Raw genomic sequence first — 24,165 nt, forward strand, 5'->3', positions numbered from 1 at the left:
CTGGACCACCAAGTAAGTCCCAGCAACCAAATATTTTGAGGAAGAGAATTCCATACAGAGAAAATAGCTACAGCAGAAGTCCCAAGATATGTACACATTAGAGGAATCACACAATGACAGAAATAGAGTGAGGAAACAGAGATTGGTTAAAAAAAAAAAAAAATGAGGTCAAGCAGTCACAATAGGCCACATGTGACCTGTGAGCCATGAGAAGGATTTTGGCTATTTCCTGGGATGAAAGAGAAGTCACTGCAGGATTTTGTACAAAAGGATAGTACATTCTGATTTCTATTTAAAAACCTCTCTCTATCTGTCATGTTGAGAATAGCCTACAGATGGGCAAAGGTAAAAGAGACTGATTACAAGGCTACTTAAAGAGATAAGAGTGCTTCTGATTTGATAATAGCCAGGGAAGTAGGAAAAAGTAATCAGATGCTAGCTATCTTTGGGGGTGGGTGGGGAAGAAAAGAAAAGAATCAAGGATGCTTCAAAAGTTTTGGCTGAAGCAACTGAAAGGATGGAGTTGTTCATTGAAATTAGAAAGGCTACAGTCAGAAGAGTTCTGGGGAGGAAGATCGGGGTTCACTTTTGGAAATCAAGTTCGAAGTCTCTGTTAGACCTCCAAGTGGAGATATTGTTGAATCAGCAGGCATTTGGATTTATGGGTGTGTATTTGGGAATAGAGGTTTGTGTTTGGAAATCATTAGCATCGTATCAACAAAGATGTGAGTGAGTATAGACTGAGGAAAGAAGGAAAGACTAGCCTCTGTGGTACTCCAACATTAAGAGGTCAAAGAGAAGAGGAGAGATTAACAGAGGATACTGAAGAGGAACCCAGGGAAATGAGGATGGAGGAGTTTTCAGTTTTTTGGAAACTGAATTAAGACAGTGTTTCAAGGAGGAGAGTGAGTAACTAGTTGTCTGGTAGATCCAGCATGATGAGAGTTGAGAACTGATGGTTGGATTTGTCTCCTGGGCGGTCATTAGTGACAAGTCTGAGAGCAACTTTGGTGAAGTAGAGGGAGAGAAAGTCTGATGGCAGTGAACATAAGAGAGAATGGGGAGTGAAATTAAGACAGAAATATGGCGCCTTTTCCAAGGAGTTTGCTGCAAGCAGAGCAAAGAAATGTGGGGCATCAGCCAATGCCAGATCAAGAGGTCAAGAAGGTTTGTAAAAGATGGGAGAGAAAAGCATGTTTTTATGCTGATGGGAAGGATGGAATTTGGGAAGGAAGATTGATGATCCTAATGAAAGAGAGGAGGATTGCTGGAGCCAAGATTTTTTGAGTAGGCGAAAAGAAGTAGAAGCTGGTACAAAGGTGTTGAATTGGCTTCAGACAGTGAAAGCACAGATGACTCATCTACTCTAGTAGATGATAAAGCAGGATATTGGAGCAGAGAAACTGGTCGGTGAGCCAGCCTGGGGAGTGGAATGGGAGGAAACCTGTGGAAGTTCTCTTCCAGTTGCTTCTATTGCTTCAGTGAAGTTTGAACCATGGGTATCTGCTCAGGTGGTGGGGGAGGAGGGTTGAGGATGCGAGGAGAGGCAGGTGACATCTCAGAGAATGGAAGGGTGGGTAGACTGGGAGGGTCCGGTGTGGTTGCCGGCCGCATTTAGGCCTGTTCTCTGTGCAGTGACACAGGTGCAGTTGAGGAGCGGGCAGGGTGTTGGATGTCACTAGGGCATGGTGCACCAACAAGGATGGCAGAGTGAGGGAGGAGGAAGTGGGTCAAGAGTCTTCACAGAGACTCAATATCGTGACTGAGTAAAATGACCTTGACCTGGTCAGGAGGGAAGTGAGGATGTCAAGAGAGGAAGCGCTGGCCCACAGTGATTGGATCAAAGGACTGACTAGCCCTGCCACTAGGTCAGAGAATTGTTGGGGTTGGAATTGTGGGAAGATGACAGATGTCCAAGGGCAGCAGGTATGAAATTGAGATGACAGGAAGTACTGGTACTGCTAAGGGCTGGGGATTGGCTACATTGGCCCCAGGAGTAGCTAGGGTAGAGGAAAGGTGGTCCAGAAGGGTAGAGACTGATAAGCTCACATCACAGACTGAAATTTCCAAGAGTTCAGAGAGTATAATAGTGGAGGGGTGGGGTGGGCAGGTGAGAGTGAAGCAGAAGCTAAAAATCACTTAGAAATGAGGAGGAATGTCCTGGGCTCAATCTATGGAATAATAAGCTACGTAATCTAATAACATGGGCTAAAATTTTTCATGCATGCATGTCCAACTCTTTACGACCACATGGACTATAGCCCACCAGGCTTTTCTGTCCATGGGATTCTCCAGGCAAGAATACTGGAGTGGGTTGCCATGCTCTTCTCCAGGGGATCTTCCTGACCCAGGGACTGAACCCATGTCTTTTAAGTCTCATGCATTGGCAAGCAGATTCTTCACCACTAGCACCACCGGGGAAGTCCATAAGATGAGAAATAAGAAAGCACACAGATGTAAGGAGGAAGAGAGGGATGCAGGCCAGCTGGCATGGGCTGGCAGATGTTAAGAAAGATTTTAATGTAACAGTCAGTGGATATACCCAAATTTGCATTCAGTTTTCTAATTTTCAACTTTCTGATTATTAAAAGATAGCATAGTTAGCCACAAACCTGGATAAACCATTGCGTTTCATATAGAGTAACATTTTACCAGAAGGAATTTTTTCACTTTCCTCTGCTAGAAACTATCAAGATGCCCAGTAACTTGCTGCTTCTTGTTTTACAGTGAAATAAACAGAAAAGTCCTTAGAAAGGTGTCAAACAAAAGAAGCACATAAAAGGAATCTAATTTAAGCATAGATCTAGGCTTGCTTAGGAGAAGGCTATGGCACCCCACTCCAGTACTCTTGCCTGGAAAATCCCATGGATGGAGGAGCCTGGAAGGCTGCAGTCCATAGGGTTGCTAAGAGTCGGATACGACAGAGTGACTTCACTTTCACTTTTCACTTTCATGCATTGGAGAAGGAAATGGCAACCCACTCCAGTGTTCTTGCCTGGAGAATCCCAGGGACGGGGCATCCTGGTGGGCTGCCGTCTGTGGGGTCGCACAGAGTCGGACATGACTGAAGTGACTCAGCAGCAGGCTTGCTTTGTTGTTGCTGTTGTTTTAGTTGCTAAGTCATGTCCAACTCTTTCGTGACCCCATGGACTGTAGCTTGCCTTTCTCCTCTGTCCATGGGATTGTCCAGACAAGAATACTGGAGTGGGCTGCCATTTCCTTCTCCATAAAGGCTTGCTTTATGGCAATAATAAACCAAGTATCTTCTCTGGGAAAAAGAGCTGAAATCTCTGAAGAATAGTGGATGGTGCTTTATATGTATCAGTTCAGTTCAGTCGCTCAGTCGTGTCCGACTCTTTGCGACCCCATGAATCGCAGTCTGCCAGGCCTCCCTGTCCATCACCAACTCCCGGAGTTTATCCAAACTCATGTCCATCGAGTCAGTGATGCCATCCAGCCATCTCATCCTCTGTCGTCCCCTTCTCCTCTTGCCCCCAATCCCTCCCAGCCTCAGGGTCTTTTCCAATGAGTCAACTCTTCACATGAGGTGGCCAAAGTATTGGAGTTTCAGCTTTAGCATCAGTCCTTCCAATGAACACCCAGGACTGATCTCCTTTAAGATGGACTGGTTGGATCTCCTTGCAGTCTGAGGAACTCTCAAGAGTCTTTTCCAACACCACAGTTCAAAAGCATCAATTCTTTGTCACTCAGCTTTCTTCACTGTCCAACTCTCACATCCATACATGACCACTGGAAAAACTATAGCCTTGACTAGATGGACCTTTGTTGGCAAAGTAATGTCTCTGCTTTTTAATATGCTATCTATGCTAAATATTAAATTTATACTTAAATATAAATATTTAATATTTATATGTATAGTGGTGGCTTTATCACCCCCCGTTTTGTTGCTTTGCATTTTCTTCTTATTCTAACAAAAGATCATTCAGATATGAATTTGTTTTGATGATATCCATAAGGTTTTATGCCTGTGAAAGTAATTCACAGTGTTTATCCTGGAGATGGCTCAGAGAATACAATCTGATTTTTCTATTTTCATCATTACGCCATACTCCATTCTTGATGACATAGGAATATTTGGAAAAAATCTCCTGGAAGTCAGGAATGACACCCTGGTCAGATTCTGTACAAATTTGAGCCCACTAATTCTCAATAAGTGCTCAGTGGGACTGAGTCTCTGACTGTTAATCCTGTTTTAAGTTCCATTTTATAGTGGAAACAAATTCTGTTTTCTCTGGAGTGAAATCAAGAAAGATGGTTGGGTAGAAGTTCCCTGGAGTGATTTTCCTTTTCGTGTTTATGAGCCATAACTTTGCCTGTGGTGCATAAGGGCAAGGATGGCACCAGGTGACTTGTTTTTAAAAATTAGTAAAGCAGAGGAAGGGCTTCCCTGGTGGCTCTTAGAGGCAAAGAATCTGCCTACAATGCAACCTGGGTTCTATCCATGGGTCGGGAAGATCCCCTGGAGAAGGAAATGCAACCCACTCCAATATTCTTGCCTGGAGAATCCCATGGACAGAGGAGCCTGGCAGGCTACAGTCCATGGGGTTGCCCAGAGTCAGACATGACTTAATGACTAAACAACCAAAGCAGAGAAAACCTTCTTCCTTGCACTTTTCTAGGAAATCAAGTAGGAAGAGAGAGTCAGATGGGGAAAGACCATTAAGTAGAGGGTTTTCTTTTAATAAATTAGGATCTTGCTTATACTTTACTGTAGATAGCAATTATAAATTGCAATGAGTTTTCCACATGGCCAATTTTCTGTGAAGTGAATTCTGTGGACTTCACCTGAAATGGCAGGTCTCAGTCATTCACTCATGTGATAAATGTCGTTGCATACCTTACATGTGCAGGTTATTGTGAGGATATGCTGTCGGTGTGACTGCAGACTCTTCTCAGAAGTTCACATTCTCCCATGACCCTAAGACTGTGTGGTGTGAACTGAAGATCCCTGCTGGTGTGATCAAAAGACACTACATCTTTAAAGGGTCAGTGAGTGGTCTTTAGCTCCTGGTACATATATCTTAGAACTCTTCAGTGGTTGATAATGCCAGCTCTGTTGTTTGTTAGAATAGACTTCAGGAAAATGATTAGAGGTTAATGATGTAAACAGCAAGATCCTACTGCAGAGCACAGGAAGCTATGATCAATATCCTGTGATAAACCAAATGGGAAAGAATATGAAATACATATATATGTGTGTGTGTATATATATATGTATGAAAAAAAGTGGAAGTGTTAGTTGTTCTATCATGTCCAACTCTTTATGACCCCATGGACTGTAGCCCACCAGGCTCCTCTGCCAATGGAATTCTCCAGGTGACAAGGATCAAACCCAGTTTCCTGCATTGCAGGCAGATTTTTTACCATCCAAGCCACCAGGGAAGCCCAAGAATACTGGAGCAGGTAGCCTATCCCTTCACCCTTCTCCAGCGGATCTTCCCGACTCAGGAATGGAAGCAGGGTCTCCTGCATTGCAGGTGGATTCTTTACCAGCTGAGACACACACATATACATATATATATATGTATAACCGAATCACTTTACTGTACAGCAGAAATTAACACAACATTGTAAGTCAACTACACTTCAACAAAATAAATTTTTTTAAAAAGAAGTTAATAATGAAAATTGGCCAGATCATCCCAAGAACTGTAAAGTTTATAAGTACCAAATTGCTAACGTAACCAAATACCAGATTTCTGCTTATACTTTCCAGTTTAAGAATGCTCAAGACTGTGACAGGAAGTATCTCCCAGTAACTTTTTCTGAGTGCAACAAAATCCCTTTTCTCATATTAGAAGTGCAGTTAATATCCAGGCAGAGAGGTCTCTTTTTTCATTCTTTAAACAGAAAGGGCTTCCTCCCTGGGCTATTGTCTGTGTTTTAGTGCAAAGGAGAATTTAAATGTATGGACATTTCTTCCCAAAGATCAACCTGTCTTTTCTTAAATTTGTATTTGATTAGTCAGTCTGTTAAAATGATTTCTTTTATTAGTCAATGTTTTTAAATGCTTCTATTTCAAAATACTTGTTTCCTGAAGCTTACAGAGAGGGGTGACTTGAGTTCCACTCAAGTTATGGGATTTGCTTCATGAGAAAGATAGCCAAAAAAAAAAAAATCAATAACCATCTCTTATAAGTGTCTGAAAGATAAGGCTAATCCAAAACTATATTAAACACTCTAGAAATACAAATAATAAGATGTCAGTGTGAACGGTTCTCATTTGGTATCAGCTGGTAACTTCAGGATGGTCTTGAGAATTCTGCCTCGTTTGCTGAAGACTCTGCCTCCCTGAGAGGATGCCCCTTTGGGCAGAAAACAGGCCTCCCAGGTGGTGTTAGTGGTAAAGAACCCTTCTGCCAATGCAGGAGACGTAAGAGACATGGTTTTGATCCCTGGGTTGAGGAAATCCCCTGGAGGAGGGTCTGGCAACCCACTCCAGTATTCTTGCCTGGAGAATCGCATGGACAGGGGAACTTGGCAGGCTACATTCCATAGGGTCACAAGGAGCTGGACAGGACTGGAGTGACTTAGCATGCATGCATGCAGACAAAATATATAAGTGCTCTTCAGGACAGATGCTGTGGATGCAAAAGTAGTTCATCTTCAGAGCTTCATTTTAACAGTTTATGGCCATATTCTCCATCTGTAAATTGTCTATACACAGAAAAGAGAAAATAACAGGGAGATAAAAACCCACTGGCTCGCAGATTGTTCCATAGAAGGCCTTGTAGTAGAAACGAAAATAATACAAAAACCTTACAATAGCCATGTCATTGGGGGCAAATGAAAAGACAAGGCGAATGACCAGCATAGAAAAAGGAAAGAACCAGAGGTCAGAAGCACAAAGGGCTCTGTGGAGAGGACCAAAGAGCTGAGTCCAGATGCCCCGAGCTGGAGGACGGCTGGTGTCAGTGGGGGACTCCTGGGCGGCTCAGGGACTAGGCAGGCACAGGGTTTTGGTTTGCTTAAAATATATGTTATGTAAAAACCAGAATTCTGGGTATTGCCAAAGGATGTGTTTTTCCACATGTTCCTGAGTAAATAGAGGATAGACCGAAAGCTAGATAGACGGATTAAATGAAAAATAAACAACCCTTATCCATACAGATTTAAAGGCTTAGAAATGAATGAGATTCTCATTGTGTGGTTTCTGTCCATGTAGTGTGGACACGTGTGCACGCACGCACATGTCCATGTGTGTGTTTCTTTTTCTTTAGAATTGCAGCAAAAACGCAAGATGAAAAAATGATGCTTGGATTACAAAATCCATATGTGTTTCACTGGGGTGGGGCAGAGAGAGACATGATGAGGGAAATGAGAAAGAGGGAATTTGTAATTAGTTTGATCCACTACTTCCCCAACCCAAGATCATGCAATAAACTAAAAGAAGGCTAGTTTTGCTAAAAAATTTAAGCCAAACAACAAAAATGTGATCCATTCACCCAGTTTCTTCCTTTCCCAGCAACTCTTTTTATGTCCAAGCCCACAGTCTCTATCTCTTTCTAATCCTTTTCAGTCTTCTCGCCCTTTGCCCCCCGTGACCTTTGGCACATTGCCTCCTAACCTTAAAATGAAGAGTTTAGAGTTTCAGGGAGATTTTGATGAAACCACCTGCTGTCCTCCTCTACTCTTTCTCCCACCAGTGAATTCCAATAGAATTGGCAGACTGTATAAATATGCTAATTTTCTGAACCCCCCTAAATCCTCAAGTCAACTGTTCCTGTGAGATCAGACAGTTGTCATCATTGGTTGGATCTCTTAATTCTCCCACCGCTACTCAAATAGGAATAAGAATGAAAAATCTTACAGATAGAAGTACATTCTGATGTCCTCTCTCACACAGAAAAATTTAGATCCAGTTCTCAAAAGATGAGTCAGTTTAATATTGTACTTTGAGATTGAGTCAACTTTTTTTTTTTCCTTGCAATACTTTTTTTTCTTTAATTATGTATTGGTAAACCCTGACTAGAAAACTGGAATATTTGATTACCTAAAATTCTCTTTGAAAAATCCAATTGTCAGATATACAAGTGTTAAAAGACAGAGTCATATCAATGATGGGAATGAAATGAGATCACCAAGCATGCCTTTGGAGTTATCTGTACTGGTGAAACACAGTCTTCTTGGGGAAGATGGGGGATTGTGGTTTAAAAAAAAGTAGAAACTGTGACGGGAGTAATATGTTTAGGTTGTGAAAATAAATGGGTAACAAAAATGGTAATATTTACAAGGAGCTTTCTGTGTACTAGCTATGGTCCTAAGAACTTCACATATATTAGGTGATTTAACCCTTAGAAGATCTATGAGGTGGACACTATCATCTTTATTGATGGGGAAACTTCGGTCCAGAGTTTAACTTGTGCAAGTTCTCACAGCTAGCATACAGCAGAGCCCAAATAAAAAACCCCAGGTTGTTAGATTCCCAAACTCATAGTTATTAGAAACTGCTGTGTAGAACTGACTCATTGTGAAGAAGTGACTCATCGGAAAAGACCCTGATGCTGGGCAAGATTGAAGGCAGGAGGAGAAGGGAACAAAAGAGGATGAGTTGGTTGGATGGCATCACTGACTCAGTGGACATGAGTTTGAGCAAGCTCAGGGAGTTGGTGATGGACAGAGAAGCCTGGCATGCTGCAGTCCATGGGGTCGCAAAGAGTCGGACACAACTGAGCAACCAAACTGAACTGACTGTGATAGATGAGGAAAGAGTGCTTGTACATAAGAAAGGGAAAACAATTAAGGATCTTCTCAAAAAGCCATTAGAAAATTCCTTTGAACCATCATTGATAGAGCTGTTAGACTTTCAGGACACTTATACTCTCTAGACTCATCAGTGATTAGCAGTTAACAGTAGCTCTTACTACAAAACTGAAAGATGACTTCAGGCACTTATGAGATGAGTTTCTTTAGAATCTTATTATATTAGTTGTCTATCATTGCATTAAAAATGACTGAACGTTTGTTGCTTAAAGCGACAATCAACACTTATTATCTCATATAACTTGGAAGGCTCAGGAACTTTCAGGAAGTTCTGATTCAGAGTCATTCATGACATGGCAGTCCAAGACCTTAACCCAGGCCTGCAGTCATCTGAGAGACTGATTGGGTTTGGTGGATCCTCTTCCAAGATGGCTCGCTCAGATGAGTGCTGGATGTTAATAGGAGGCTTCAGTTCCTTGCCAAGTAGACCTCTCTTCATGGAGCTGCTTGAGTGTCCTCACAACGTGGCAACCTGCTTTCCCCAGAGAAGGTGATCCAAGGCATTGAGTTAGAGCAGCAGTGATTTCTATGACTTGACCTTGTGATGGAAGTCACACTCCATCATTTATGCAATATGCCAGGTCAGCCCTACCAAGCATGTGAGGGAATTATACAAAGGTGTGTCTACCAGGAGGTGAGAGTCGTGGAGCACTGTGTTAGAGGCTGGCTGCCACACATTATCAGGTTACTAATGGTACCCTTTGGTGATTTGAGTTCATTTTTTTCTGCTTCAGGGCAAGACCAACAGAGAAATCAAATAAAAATGGTAAGTACATTCAAAGAGGTATGAAGGCAGCAGGACCAGGCAATCTGCCCTCCATCTGTCCCAGGAGACCTAGCATTTGAGGAGTCATGCTGAACTAGCAACTCATCATCCTCTCATCCTACTACTGACCATGTGTAGGACAATGTCTGAGTATAAGGCTCATCAAGACATTTAACTGTCGGGCACTTTGAGCAGACAGAAAAAGTAGACATATTTAAGACTACTCTCCATATTCACTCATTAATTTGACATAGATTTACTGGATACCTATCAGTGGCCAGAACTACAGTCTTTGCAGAATCTTTGACACAGTAAACCACTAGGAAGGCTCAGTCTATTATTCTTAGAGATTTATTGCTAAAATAAACCTTAGAGATAATTCAATATCGCTACCACCTCTTCTTACAAATGAGAAAATTGAATTCTCCAGAAACCAAAACTTGCTTATTTTCACATTGTTGTGCCTGTTCTGCCCTGACTTTTCATTCATGAAATGTCAGTCAAAACGGCAGTGGTTCAACTGATCACTGAAATCCACGGAGAACCTCTACAAACGACTGCTAAGCGGTTTTTCATCTTTTATTTCATCATTTATGAAATCTCTCTGTTGGTCTTGCCCTGAAGCATACACATGAACCCAAATCACCTGATAGTACAATGAATAAACTGATAATGGGTGACAGCCAGCCTTCAACACAGGCCGGAAGCTGTCTGTACCTCTTTTTAGAGTTCACTTAACAGGCCTGCGTTGTTTATGAACACATAATCTGGTTCCTTTATGTTAGAAAGAGGCAAATCTGACTAACCCTCAATCCTGGCATTGACTCATACCAAAATTAACACTTTTATGCCTTTTGATCAGGGCTTCCCTGGTGGCTTGGTGGTAAAGAATCTGCCTGCCAATGCAGGAGATTCTAGTTCTATCCCTGGAGTGGGAAAATCTCACGGAGAAGGAAATGCAAGCCCACTCCAGTATTTCTGCCTGGGAAATCTCATGGACAGGGGAGCCTGGCAGGTTATAGTCCATGGGGACTGCAAAGAGTCAGATATGACTTAGCAACTAAACAACGACAACAGCGTACCTTTTGACCAATATAGCAAATCAAACAACTGTCCTTTCCAAAGGGGTTGGAGCTGTTGGTATCCTGCATAAGGAGGTACTGAGAAAGGGTGGAGGGGAAAGAGAGAAAGGTAAGATACTTGCTGTGGACTTCCTGTGTGCCAAGACAGTGCTGGCATTTCCACTCCCATGCCAACTCTTTAATCCCCACAAGAGTGGTATGAGGCAATAGGCCTGATTCTTATCTCACTTTACAGAAGAGAAAACTAAGAAGGTAAACCACTTGCCCAAGGATGCTCAGGGAGCAAGAAGCAGGTTTGGGACTTAAGTCCAGGTCTTCCTGAGCCTGGATTCTTACTCACTATATTGTCCAGATACCACTTGTAACTAACTTCTCAATAACCAGGCCTAGCTCACTCCCATCCTCTCCTTAGATTGTCCATGTTGTTTTGTGAGAGCTGTTAGATTTGTATATGTATATAAATGAAGAGTTTCCAAATATGTAGTTATCTCCTTAATAACAGTATTCCTTTTAAATTTCCCTTTTCCCCAACATTACAGCGCTCTGCCCACAGGGAACTCTGGAGACAGCTTTTGTTCTTGTGGCAAGTTTTAACCCAAGCCACAACCAGCCTCCTGTATCTCCATCCCAATCCACCAAGTGTTCTCTTCTACTGGTGGAGAAAAAGTGATTTCTCATTGTTTAAAATCATGCTGTTTTCCCCAAAAACTTGTGTAGATTATAACCCCTAAAAAATGTTTCTTAGTCAATGCATTTGTCTGCTTTGGAGTTACAATTACAGTAATTAATGTAGAAGCTGAAAAGTTGATTTTATTGTGGCTGAGAGAGTTCCCTACTGAGACCCTAGATCTTAGAAGTATTTTCTATTCTGGAATCATTTTTTAAATGTAGATACTTTATAATACTTTTTATTTCTATTTCTCTTTCTTTATAATTCTCAAGAAGACTTTTTTTCTTTGTCTCTTCTTGTGTGGTGGCTCCACAGCTCAGGGTCACCATAGACAAGAGAAGCTAAGCTGATTCAATTCACTACCATCCGCTGTGGAGGGAACACTTGGCTGTCGAGCTCAGGAATTCACATCCTTAACGGCAATGAAGACCTGAGACTCACTCACCAGCTGATAACCTATAGGACAGGATGAAAGTGAAAGTGTTAGTCATTCAGTCGTGCCCGACTCTTTGGGACCCCACAGACTGTAGCCAACTAGGCACCTCTGTCCATGGAATGTTCCAGGACATTCTCCATTCCATTCTCCAGGGATCTTCCCAAGCCAGGGATGGACCCCAGGTATCCTGCTTTGCAGGCAGATTCTTTACCATCTGAGCTGCCAGGGAAGCATCTTTCTAGCTTTACTGACACTCCAAGAGGAGTATAAGTTGGGATAGGAAGCATGAGTTTTAATGAAGTCACTTCTCTCCATCTAATAACATTGAGACCCAAGACCTTCAGTTCAGTTCAGTTCAGCTGCTCAGTCGTGTCCGACTCTTTTTGACCCCATGAATCGCAGCATGACAGGCCTCCCTGTCCATCACCAACTCCCGGAGTTCACTCAGACTCAAGTCCATCGAGTCAGTGATGCCATCCAGCCATCTCATCCTCTGTTGTCCCCTTCTCCTCCTGCCCCCAATCCCTCCCAGCATCAGAGTCTTTTCCAGTGAATCAACTCTTCGCATGAGGTGGCCAAAGTACTGGAGTTTCAGCTTCAGCATCATTCCCTTCAAAGAAATCCCAGGGCTGATCTCCTTCAGAATGGACTGGTTGGATCTCCTTGCAGTGCAAGGGACTCTCAAGAATCTTCTCCAACACCACAGTTCAAAAGCATCAATTCTTTGGCGCTCAGCTTTCTTCACAGTCCAACTCTCACATCCATACATGACCACTGGAAAAACCATAGCCTTGACTAGATGGACCTTTGTTGGCAAAGTAATGTCTCTGCTTTTGAATATGCTATCTAGGTTGGTCATAAGTTTCCTTCCAAGGCGTAAGCGTCTTTTAATTTCATGGCTGCATTAGGTGAAGCAACAAGCAATCCATTCAGGCAACAACATTGTTCTCCAGGTCATCATAGAACCTCAAATTTTATGTATTTCATTTTAAAGTTTTTTTTTTGTTTTTTTTTTGCCCAAGGATCTTGTAAGGAAATGAGTCATTCTGTGTCTTAAAATAAGTCTTTCAAAGCAGACCCATGAGAAAGCTTTAAGCTTCATTGAACCTTAAAGGAATTTTCAACTTTTAGGGAGAAAAAAAAAATCTCCAATTCTTAAAAAACAAAACACAAACAAAACACTGGGCAGCAATACAAATAGAATGGATTCATGAGCAATGTGACAAAACAGGTCACTAGCTCCTTTTTTCCAAAACTGCAACAGATACTTCACCACTGTTATTAACTGGTAGAAAAGTCAGCTCATACACAGAAAGGAACTAGTGCTTTCACTAAGCTCTGAAAAAGGGAATTCTTTGTATGGTCTTTAAATGCATCCTACGTAAGAAAATGGGAAAAGGACACAAGAGGAAATTGGGCAACTACCCACTCGACCTGTAGATATCATGTGTGTGCTGTGCTCAGCCACAGTTGCTTCAGTCGTGTCTGACTCTTTGAGACCCCATGGAGCCTGCCAGGCTCCTCTGTTCATGGGATTCTCCAGGCAAGAATACTGGAATGGGTTGCCATGCCCTCCTCCAGGGGATCTTCCCGCATTCTCCAGGGACCAAACCCATGTCTCCTGTGTCTCCTGCATTGCAGGTAGGTTTTTTACCAACTGAGCTACCTGGAAATCCCATAGATATAGATTTATTGCTGATTAGAATAATTGTGAGTACAAATAAAATTTAGATGAATTTATGAATATGAATTCACAGTATTTGTGAATATTGATTAATCTGAATGTACTAATATAAGAAAATCACAGATTAGAACTTTGATTGACCACGTGATTAAAAACACTTATTTGGCTCTTACCTTTTCTAATAGTGTCTTCTACATGCTTGGTTTTATGCAAAAGCTCTTTAAAAAAAAAACAAAACCTGATCCCTGATGGTACAATCCCAGTGAGGATAGGGTCGTATTGGGCTGTGGGGAGTGGTAAAACCTAACTGTACAAGCCCATGGGCCATTTGTTCCAAAACCAAAGAAGTTGGAAAGAATGTGGTTATTTTTACCCCTAATCTGACATGATTGTGATATTAAAATCAAAGACCGGTTGGGAATAGCTGAAAACTCCATAAACAAAGTTGAAAGGCAGATAGATCAAGAAAAAATATTTGCAAGGTTCAGTTGTAAAGTCAACTATTTTTCCCAGCTTAAGGGAGTTTTATTCTTAGTTGTTAAGATAATGACAAAAATCGTGACATGGAATGGAAATGATAAGGAAGCTCTCAGTGGTTTAGGAAAATCTTCCCTTAATGACTTTAGTGAGACCCACATGATCCAAGTTCATCTTGAGGTGGAATATATTTGATGATGTACGTTTCACGTTACTGAACCCTTAGGTTCGCTTACTTTGCAGTTGATGAAAGAAGTAACTACTAATTAAATAGGCAATCTTCAAGGACCAGATGAAAATTGAAAAATTCAGGAAGCATTTACAAATGCTTCATTTAAATGTCTATAATATCATATTACATCTTTTGAGCCAAATAGCTCTTTGAGAAACTCCTAAATTAAGAGATGCTGCTGCTGCTGCTAAGTCGCTTCAGTCGTGTCTGACTCTGTGCGACCCCATAGATGGCAGCCTACAAGGCTCCGCCATCCCTGGGACTCTCCAGGCTGGACATTGGAGTGGATTGCCATTTCCTTCTCCAATGCATGAAAGTAAAAAGTGCAAGTGAAGTCACTCAGTCATATCTGACTCAGCAACCCCATGGACTGCAGCCTACCAGGCTCCTCTGTCCATGGGATTTTCCAGGCAAGAATACTGGAGTGGGTTGCCATTGCCTTCTCCGAAATTAAGAGATACACAAGGGCTATTCTCACTAAATCATGCATGGTCAATTTTGGGTGACTTACTGTTAGCTTAGGTTTTAAAGGAATGCTTTTTATACCATAAGAAATAAGAAACTAGTGCATCTGAAGATACCAACTCTGAAGAATAGGGATATATTTCTAGGAGCATCACTAATCATTTGAAGTTTTATAGTACATAAGAACAATTGCCAGAAAAGTAGGAAGATTGCATTCCTTTTACTTATATTGGTTTTATTACTAGTTCAACCTTCAACTTTGATGAAGTCAGCTTGATCTTCCATATGTCTTAGATTGTATTTCCTTGACAAATAAATGAATTCTAATACTTTATTTCCCCCACTCTTTTGAGACTTAAGAGAAATGAGACAAGATAGCAATACTCACAGGCAATTTGAGGAGGTTGGAAAGATTACAAATTCCCCAGTCCTGTGAAATGAATTGTACACTGATACAATTGATGTCATACATATTTAATGAGAACAGTATCTTTAAATGGTCCTAAACACAAAAGTCACCATTCATAATTAATTCTTAAGTGGAAAAAATTGTAAATAATTCAGACAGGAATGTGATGATTGGAAGGGAAATAATAGTAGACTTTATGAGGATTATTTTAATCATAAAAGCAAGCTGTTTTTTAAATTAAAGTTTTACATTGTGTGTGTAATTCAGAATGCTTTGGGTTGAAATAGAAAAAGAATCAGCTTAAATTGGTTTAGGCAACAAAAGTGTTTTGGCTTACAAATGATAATTCCAGGGACCACTGCTCACTGCAGCCATTACTAGAGGTCAGTGAAAGTCTCCTACACCATTTCCTTCCCTCCTCTCTTGGCTCTGCCTGCTGCAGAGAGCCCTATGTTTAGATATGTTTATGCCCTCCTGTTTACAATGTGGCTGCTGCCACTCTAGCTTTTCATTCCCACAGTCTTAAGTCAGTGGATGACAGCACACTGCCTTCATCCACAGGTTAAACAAGACACAGCTTCTAAAGTGAGCCTCACTGCCTCTGAATGACTTGGCTTTGGCCAATGCTTCATCTTTGAAACCATCACTCTTGCTCAGGAGAGGAAAGAAGAATTCATTCTGTAATAGGGGATGGGTGGGAGATGTAAATATTCCTAAAAATCCACGGGATTCCAAAAGGGTGAGAAATGATTCCCCCAAAGCCAAAAATCAGAGCCATTTACAAAACCAGAGGGCAGTTGCTGGATATGAAGATGACAAATAGCCCCTCTGGTGCCATGATATATGAAATGAATCTCTAATCTTGCATACCATTAATATAAAATCCGTGAGACTGGCTTAGATAAGATGATGGTTCCAACTGGGAAACCGTATGCCACCTGTCAGAGAACAACACAACCACCTTGTCCAAGGGGAAACCACGAAAGCCCTGTCTGCTGTCACTAGCACCCCACACTTGATGGTGAAAAAGACTTAGATACCAGAAACCTCCACTGATCTGGCTTGATCATGACTTTTTAATATTACATATGCCCAGGTGTTGTACGCTCATCATCTCTCCTCCATCTAATCTTTCTGGTTTTCTGTTTGGTGTTGAACACAAACAGCTGTGTATGTGGGAGCCTCGAAGCCCTGTGCATGTGCTTATGTACATAAACTCACCTTTCAGCTCATAAGAAAGCATCATCGAGTTCCAATTCAAATAAAATTGTTTAGAGGACCAGAAAGTGAATGTTGTTCCCCTCCATCAGATGTGCTACAGAAATTTATTGTCTGTACTTTGTACAGACTCTATGATTCTGAGTGTCATTTGCAACTTAAATGAAAAATAGCTGATGTCTGGAAACAACCTAAAGGCCCATTGGCAGATGAATGGCTAAAGAAAATGTAGTATGTATGCAGTGGAATATTACTCAGCTGCAAAAAAGAAGGAAATAATGCCAGTTGCAACAACATAGATGAGCCTGGAGATTATCATACTGACTGAAGTAAGTCAGAAAGAGAAAAACAAATCCCATGTGATATCACTTATATGTGAAATCTAAAGTATGATACAAATGAACTTATCTGAGAAATAGGAACAGACTCACAGACAGAGAGAACAAGCTTGTGGTTGCCAACGGTGGGTGGGAGGGAACGACTGGGAGTTACAAGGTCTTACTGTATAGCACAGGAAACTATATTCAGTATCCTGTGATAAATCTTAATGGAAAAGAATATGAAAAAGAATATATATATATGAATGACTTTATAGCAGAAATTAACACATTGTAAATATACTATACTTCAATAAGTAAATTTTTTTAAAAAAATAGCTTTTGTCCTACCATTACTACTACATATCAAGGACATTCAGACTGCCTTAGCAGCCTGCTGCTTACATTTATGAATGTCTGTGGTAAGCAGGACATCCCACTACTCAGTGCCTTTGGCCAGGGAGGAGTGGCAGACTGGAACCTGTTAGCCACATTCTCCAGGCTTAAGTGAGCTGCATTTTAAGATAATCATTTGGCAAACAAAACTACTAAGGCTGGAGCCCCAGAACCCAGACCCTGGAGGATATTTCCTTTTTCTAGAAATGCTTAATTTGATTCACTTGGTAAAATTTTTAGAGCAGTGTGGCAGATGTATTCTCCAATTTCTATGCCAGTGTTTCAGAAGAATAAGCTAGGGAAACATGTTACACAGAGTGCAAAGTGCCAGGAAGTCTGGGATGATGGTAGAAAAACCACGTTCCTGCCCAAAGTGGCTCTCCCGACTAGCCGTGTAACATTGGAAAGTTGTTTAACCTGTCTGTAGCTCAGTTCTTCAGCTGAAAATGGGGGAAATTGTCCCACCTCCTTGGTTTTGGGGGCAGTTACTGCCCTGTGCACTCCCCTGGTGGCTCAGTGGTAAAGAATCTGTCTGCAATGCTGGGGACAGAAGAGATTCGGGTTCAATCCCTGGGTCAGGAAAGGGGAGGAGGGCATCACGCCCTGGAGGAGGGCGTGACAACCCACTCCAGTATTCTTGCCTGGAGAATCCCATGACAAGAGGAACCTGGTGGGCTACAGTCCATGGGGCTGCAGAGTCGGATATAACTAAACCACTAAATAAAGGGCAAAAGTGGTATGGACCTAACAGAAGCAGAAGATATTAAGAAGAGGTGGCAAGAATACACAGAAGAACTGTACAAAAAAGATCTTCATGACCCAGATAATCACGATGGTGTGATCACTCACCCAGAGCCACACATCCTGGAATGCGAAGTCAAGTGAGCCTTAGGAAGCATCACTGCGAACAAAGCTAGTGGAGGTGATGGAAGTCCAGTTGAGCTATTTCAAATCCTACAAGATGATGCTGTGAAAGTGCTGCACTGAATATGCCAGCAAATTTGGAAAACTCAGCAGTGGCCACAGGACTGGAAAAGGTCAGTTTTCATTCCAGTCCCAAAGAAAGGCAATGCCAAACAATGCTCAAACTACCGCACAGTTGCACTCATCTCACACGCTAGCAAAGTGATTCTCAAAATTCTCCAAGCCAGACTTCAACAGTACATGAACCATGAACTTCCAGGTGTTCAAGCTGGATTTAAAAAAGGCAGAGGAACCAGAGATCAAATTGCCAAGATCCACTGGATCATGGAAAAAGCAAGAGAGTTCCAGAAAAACATCTACTTCTGCTTTATTGACTACACCAAAGCCTTTGACTGTATGGATCACAACAAACTGTGGAAAATTCTTAAAGAGGTTGGAATACCACCTGACCTGGCTCCTGAGAAATCTGTATGCAGGTCAAGAAACAACAGTTAGAACTGGACATGGAGCAACAGACTGGTTCCAAATCAGGAAAGGAGTACATCAAGGCTGTATATTGTCACCTTGCTTATTTAACGTATATGCAGGCTACATCATGAGAAATGCTGGGCTGGAAGAAGCACAAGCTGGAATCAAGATTGCCAGGAAAAATATCAATAACCTCAGAGATGCAGATGACACCACCCTTAGAAAGCGAAGAAGAACTAAAGAGCCTCTTGATGAAAGAGGAGAGTGAAAAAACTGGCTTAAAACTCAACATTCAGAAAATGAAGATCATGGCATTCAGTTCCATCACTTCATGGCAAATAGATGGGAAACAGTGGAAACAGTGAGAGACTTTATTTTGGGGGGCTCCAAAATCACTGCAGATGGTGACTGCAGCCATGAAATTAAAAAAGGCTTGCTCCTTGGAAGAAAAGTTATGGACAACTTAGACAGCATAACAAAAAGCAGAGATATTACTTTGCCAATAAAGGTCCATCTAGTCAAAACTATGGTTTTTCCAATAGTCATGTATGGATGTGAGAGCTGGACTATAAAGAAAGCTGAGTGCCAAAGAACTGATACTTTTGAACTGTGGTGTTGGAGAAGACTCTTGAGAGTCCCTTGGACTGCAAGGAGATCCAACCAGTCAATTCTAAAGGAAATCAGTCCTGAATATTCATTGGAAGGACTGATGTTGAAGCTGAAACTCCAATACTTTGGCTACCTGATATGAAGAACCGACTCTCGAAAATACCCTGATGCTGGGAGAGATTGAAGGCAGGAGGAAAAGGGGACGACAGAGGATGAGATGGTTGGATGGCATCACCGACTCCATGGACATGAGTTTGAGTAGGCTTCGGGGGTTGGTGATGGACAAGGAGGGCTGGCATGACTGAACTGAACTGAACTGAAATGACTAACACACACACACTGGGATAAAAATATTATGCAACCTGAGAAAATGACTTTCAGGGGAGAAGGGGGTGCAGAAGGGGAGAAATAATCAACATGCCTTTTGTTTTGTTTGTTTGTGTATTGATTTCTTAGTTTGTTTTACCTTTTTTTAAGCAATTGAGCTCTTTTTCTAGACACATGCTTCTCACCCCTGATCTCCTATACAAGTCCTAGAAGCTAAACAACTTCAGGTGCCATAACCATTTACTGCAGTTGCTGTCTAGAAATTTGGTTGGAAATTTCTAGGCTGTGTCATCACATGCCAAGGCCAGACCCCCTTTCTTGAATATTCAGAATCTGTCCCATTGTTGGCTGGAAGTTTAGTAAGTTTTGAAAGCACTTGTCTAGAAAGTGAGAGAGGAATAGTTAGTGATGATTTCTATCAGAGAAGGTTGGAACCAAAGCACTGAGCAAAAATGAGGCAATGAGAGAAAACAGACTATCCTGTCCTGGCTAAGCCTTCCCACTCTTTAGTCTTGCGGTTTGCAACCTGCAGTTTATTTCCAAAACCAAGTGAGATAAGCCAGGATTGAGCCCTGCAGCTGGATACCGGCTAGTGTTCAGGGCTCTCTTTGAAAGGAACAGGGGCACGTGTGTCCGTGAATTCCTCTCTGCTCACACACTCACCTCGCTGTCACCTCACAGGCTGAAAGGCTGCTGGAGATGCTTCACAATCCAAATACCTGAGCCTTTGTTCTCGGAAAGGAGGACTTAAGAACTAAGCAACGGCTTTCAAACTGATTGGGAGTAAAGTCAGCCATTCACAGCTTTTCATTCTTTGAGTCTCCTGAATGAAAATGATCTTTTAGAGAAATTAAAGCTCATTGAAAAAGGAAAGGCTTTTAAAGATGAAAGATCATGTGCTATTTGAAAAAGGCATTTAAATGTCCTAATTTTTCTTATATTGCACTATGATATGCAAATATGAAAAGATTTTGTCCCAGGCAGCTGCTCACCAGATACTTAGATAGGGTTGAAAATACCAGAAGTTGGGGTAGTCAATTGATTAAAGAAATGTTTTTACATTTGAGTTGAAGAAGTATCACCTAGACATCCACTCTTTTATTCCACAAACACTTACCAAGCCCCTGTGGTATGATGAATTTTGAGGGTGTTCTCAAGTGACAATGATAGAATTCCTGAGTATATGAGTGGCAGGGGGAGGTCACACAAGGCTTCACTGAAGTCTGAACTTTCTTAGTGAACTAAAAAGGGATCCACCATTTTGATAGGAGTAGAGCTGGTAGGACAGATGTCATGCTGGTGCTTGAATCTAGAACTTTTTAACACCAATGGCCATGTTTGGGAAGATGCTGAATTTTGAACAAAGAAGAGACATGGTTAAGCTAGCATCTAAGAAGATTGCTCTGGTGCCCTGGAGAGTTGAAGGTGAATTTAAAAGGAACTCCAGTACTCTTGCCTGGAAAATCCCATGGACAGAGGAGCCTGGTGGGCTGCAGTCCACGGGGTCACTAAGAGTCAGACACGACTGAGCGACTTCACTTTCACTTTTCACTTTCACGCATTGGAGAAGGAATGGCAACCCACTCCATTGTTCTTGCCTGGAGAATCCCAGGGATGGGGGAGCCTGGTGGGCTGCTGTCTATGGGGTCACACAGAGTCAGACACGACCGAAGTGACTTAGCAGCAGCAGGGCTTCCCAGGTGGCTCGAGTGGTAACGAACCTGCTTGCTAATGCAGGAGATGTAAGAGACACGGGTTTAATCCCTGGGTCGGGAAGATCCCCTGGAGGAGGACATGGCAACCCGTTCTAGTATTCTTGCCTGGAGAATCCCATGGACAGAGGACCCTGGCGGGCTATACTCCATAGGGTCCCAGAGAGGCAGACATGACAGGTGTCTTAGCACAGCACAGCATACAGATAGGAGACAGACCATTAGAAGCTATTAGTAATCTGGGGTGGGAGGGGGAAGAGAAGGCATAAACTGTGGTAGTGAAGAAAGAAATAGAGAAAAGAGAACAGCATTGAGAAGCATTTAAATGACAAGATCAGCAGGAGAAGGGATTGATCAGCTCTGATGAGTGGAGAAGATGCCAGAAGAGATGGAGAAAAAGGATCCAAGTGGGCTCTAGTTCCATTTATCACTCAGGGAATAATAGTCATGCCGCCGAGACAGAGACACTATAAGACCCAAAGCCATAATAACATGGATTATTTTCTGTAAACAGAGACCAAAGCACTAGAGTGCCCAATAGTCACAAGGCATTTCATGTTTATCTAGTGCTCCATGAATTTTCAGTCATTTGGAAGACAGGGAGAGCTGTTGCAGTTTAGAAATGAGTAACTACTGTCTCAGAGGAGGTCAGCCTCCTCAGGATCACACAACTAGTAAATGAGACAGCAGAACTTCCTTCCAAATCTGTCTGTCCCTCTGCTCCGGCAGAACTGCAGCTGTTTCGAGGAGCTGTTTCCGTGCCAGGACAGAGGCATGAACTATCTGTCTTGGGGATGGTGTTTCCTGCCCAGGTGTCCTTGCCGAGCTGTATGTGTTGCTGACCATGGTTAAGAGTCTTGGTGGGTGACACCTGAGAACTCTAGTATAGATGCATGCATGCGTGCTCAATCACTTCAGCCATGCCCAACTCTCTGCGACCCCATGGATTACAACCTGCCAGGCTCTTAACTCCATGAGATTCTCCAGGCAAGAATACTGGAGTGAGTTGCCATTTCCTCCTCCAGGGAATCTCCTGACCCAGGGATTGAACCCACATCTCCTGCATTATAGACAGATTCTTTACCGCTGAGCCACCAGGGAAGCCCTCTACTACAGACAGATATATATTATGCCTTTTTTCCCTTTGCCAGATAGAATCCAAAATGAAAGACTAATAATAAGTTTCCAAGGAAATATCCCTGATGGATACCCTCCCGTATCTTCTTCAGTGGCATAGGTTCTCTTGGGAGTCACTACTCTGAAACCCTAGGAGTCCCACATACCCTGAAAAACACTGGAGAGTGTTTCACACATTTCAGACATGTAGGTGGGCTGGGGGCAGATGGCATTTCTTCATGCTACACATGCAATGTACTCATTTGATCTGCTTCCTAAATCTGAGGCAGAACTGACTTCATTGAAAATATTCATGGATCTCAAAGGTGACTGCCTTAAATTAGTTTTGTGTTAAGTGCAATGTGTAGCTCCAATGTGACCAGGATGGGAGGTTCTGTAATGTGGAAGGAAAGTATGAGATGTGGGGTTCCTTCTCTGCCTTCAGAAATAGCAGTTTGGGGACAGTCATTTAGCTTCTCTGAATCTAGCTCCATCCCTACAAAAATAGAGCATGCTGTTGCAGGTTATTGGATAATTCCAATTAGAAATGGTCTGTGAAATCTTTGGACAGTGTACATTTGATTACGTGAGGTATCACTGATAACTGAAGTCCTCTGTTGCCACAATTCCAAAATAAGTTAAATAAGATGATTTCTAAAGTCCATTCTTGACTATATGAGTCTATGTGACTTCTATGAGCCTGCTTTTTTGGAGGTGAGATTTAAGTTGATTGTACAGTTGATTCCTTTTATTGGTCAAATCAGACTACTTCTGCCTTTTTTTTTTTTTAACTCTAAAAGCACCACTGTATACACTACATTACAAATATAGAAATTAAGGCTCTGATTTTTTTAATCTTCTATTTTCATTGTCTCTACATAATATTTTTTAGACAAAAAAACCACATTAGTTTAAAAACCTCACAGCCCAATTCAGTTCTCTAGAACCCAGCACCTTAGTAATCCCTCTGTGTTGGCAGCAGGCCACAAAGAGATGGCAAGCGTGTCAAGATACCCATGTCCTCAGTTCAGGATGGCTGGGAAGGGTGAGAATAAGCAGAGAATGAGCAGAGTCCCCTTGTCTGCTTATTCTAGTGGACTGTACCTGTGCTCAGTCGTTCAGTCATGTCTGACTCTTTGCAACACTATGGATTGTAGCCCACCAGGCTCCTCTGTCCATGGGGATTCTCCAGGTAAGAATACTGGAATGGGCTGCCATTTCCTTCTCCAGGGGATCTTCCTGACCCAGGAATCAAACCCGCATCTCCGGCATTGGCAGGCTGTGCCATACAGAATTGGTGTTATTATTTTCTGTGTGTGCATGACATGAAACAGTTTGGAAAACACAATATGCACTAATCAGATTTACCAGATAATTTTCATTTCATGGTAAACATATTAAAAAGCAGAGAAATTACTTTGCCAACAAAGTCTGTATAGTCAAAGCTAGTTTTTCCAGTAGTCGTTTATGGATGTGAGAGTTGGACCTAATAAAGAAGGCTGAGCACCAAAGAATTGATGCTTTTGAACTGTGGTGTTGGAGAAGACTTTTGAGAGTCCTTTAGACTGCAAGGAGATCAAACCAGTCAATCCCAAAGGAAATCAATCCTGAATATTCACTGGAAGGACTTTGCTGAAGTTCCAATACTTTGGCCACCTGATGCTAAGAGCTGACTCATTAGAAAAGACCCTGATGCTGGGAAAGACTGAAGACAGGAGGAGAAGCGGATGACAGAGGACAAGATGGTTGGATGGCATCACTGACTCAATGAACATGAGTTTGAGCAAACTCTGGGAGATGGTGAAGGACAGGGAAGCCTGGCATGCTGCAGTCCATGGGGTCGCAATGAGTCAGACACGACTGACCGACTGAACAACAACAAAATGTAAATTGAATAAGGTATTTTGGTTTGTGTATTCATATTTTTCCCTCCTCAGCTTTGCTAGTTTCTTAACAGTAATGTTGGATTAACCATTAGTAATTGTTATGAAGGCAGTCTCACCAGTCTAAGACTAGTGTGTCACTTACGCATTACTCTGAATTTCAAAAATCCTAACTTGAGGCATATCTGAC

General features: G+C 42.0%; 1 protein-coding gene across 6 annotated transcripts in view; it reads left to right on the top strand.

Moving 5' to 3' along the window:
• The window catches only part of SULF1 (sulfatase 1), a 199,113-nt gene that overhangs the window by 53,211 nt on the left and 121,737 nt on the right, over window positions 1-24,165 (top strand). The window contains exon 3 of one of the 6 annotated variants that reach the window (XM_059874425.1): window positions 9,519-9,550. The exons of the other annotated variants lie outside the window; for them this stretch is intronic. The gene's annotated coding sequence lies outside the window, so the exon portion shown is untranslated. The remainder of the gene's footprint in view (window positions 1-9,518; window positions 9,551-24,165) is intronic. 6 annotated transcript variants of the gene reach the window in all.

The sequence above is a fragment of the Bos taurus genome, chromosome 14 (assembly GCF_002263795.3).
Source record: "Bos taurus isolate L1 Dominette 01449 registration number 42190680 breed Hereford chromosome 14, ARS-UCD2.0, whole genome shotgun sequence".
NCBI classification, from domain to species: Eukaryota; Metazoa; Chordata; class Mammalia; order Artiodactyla; family Bovidae; genus Bos; species Bos taurus.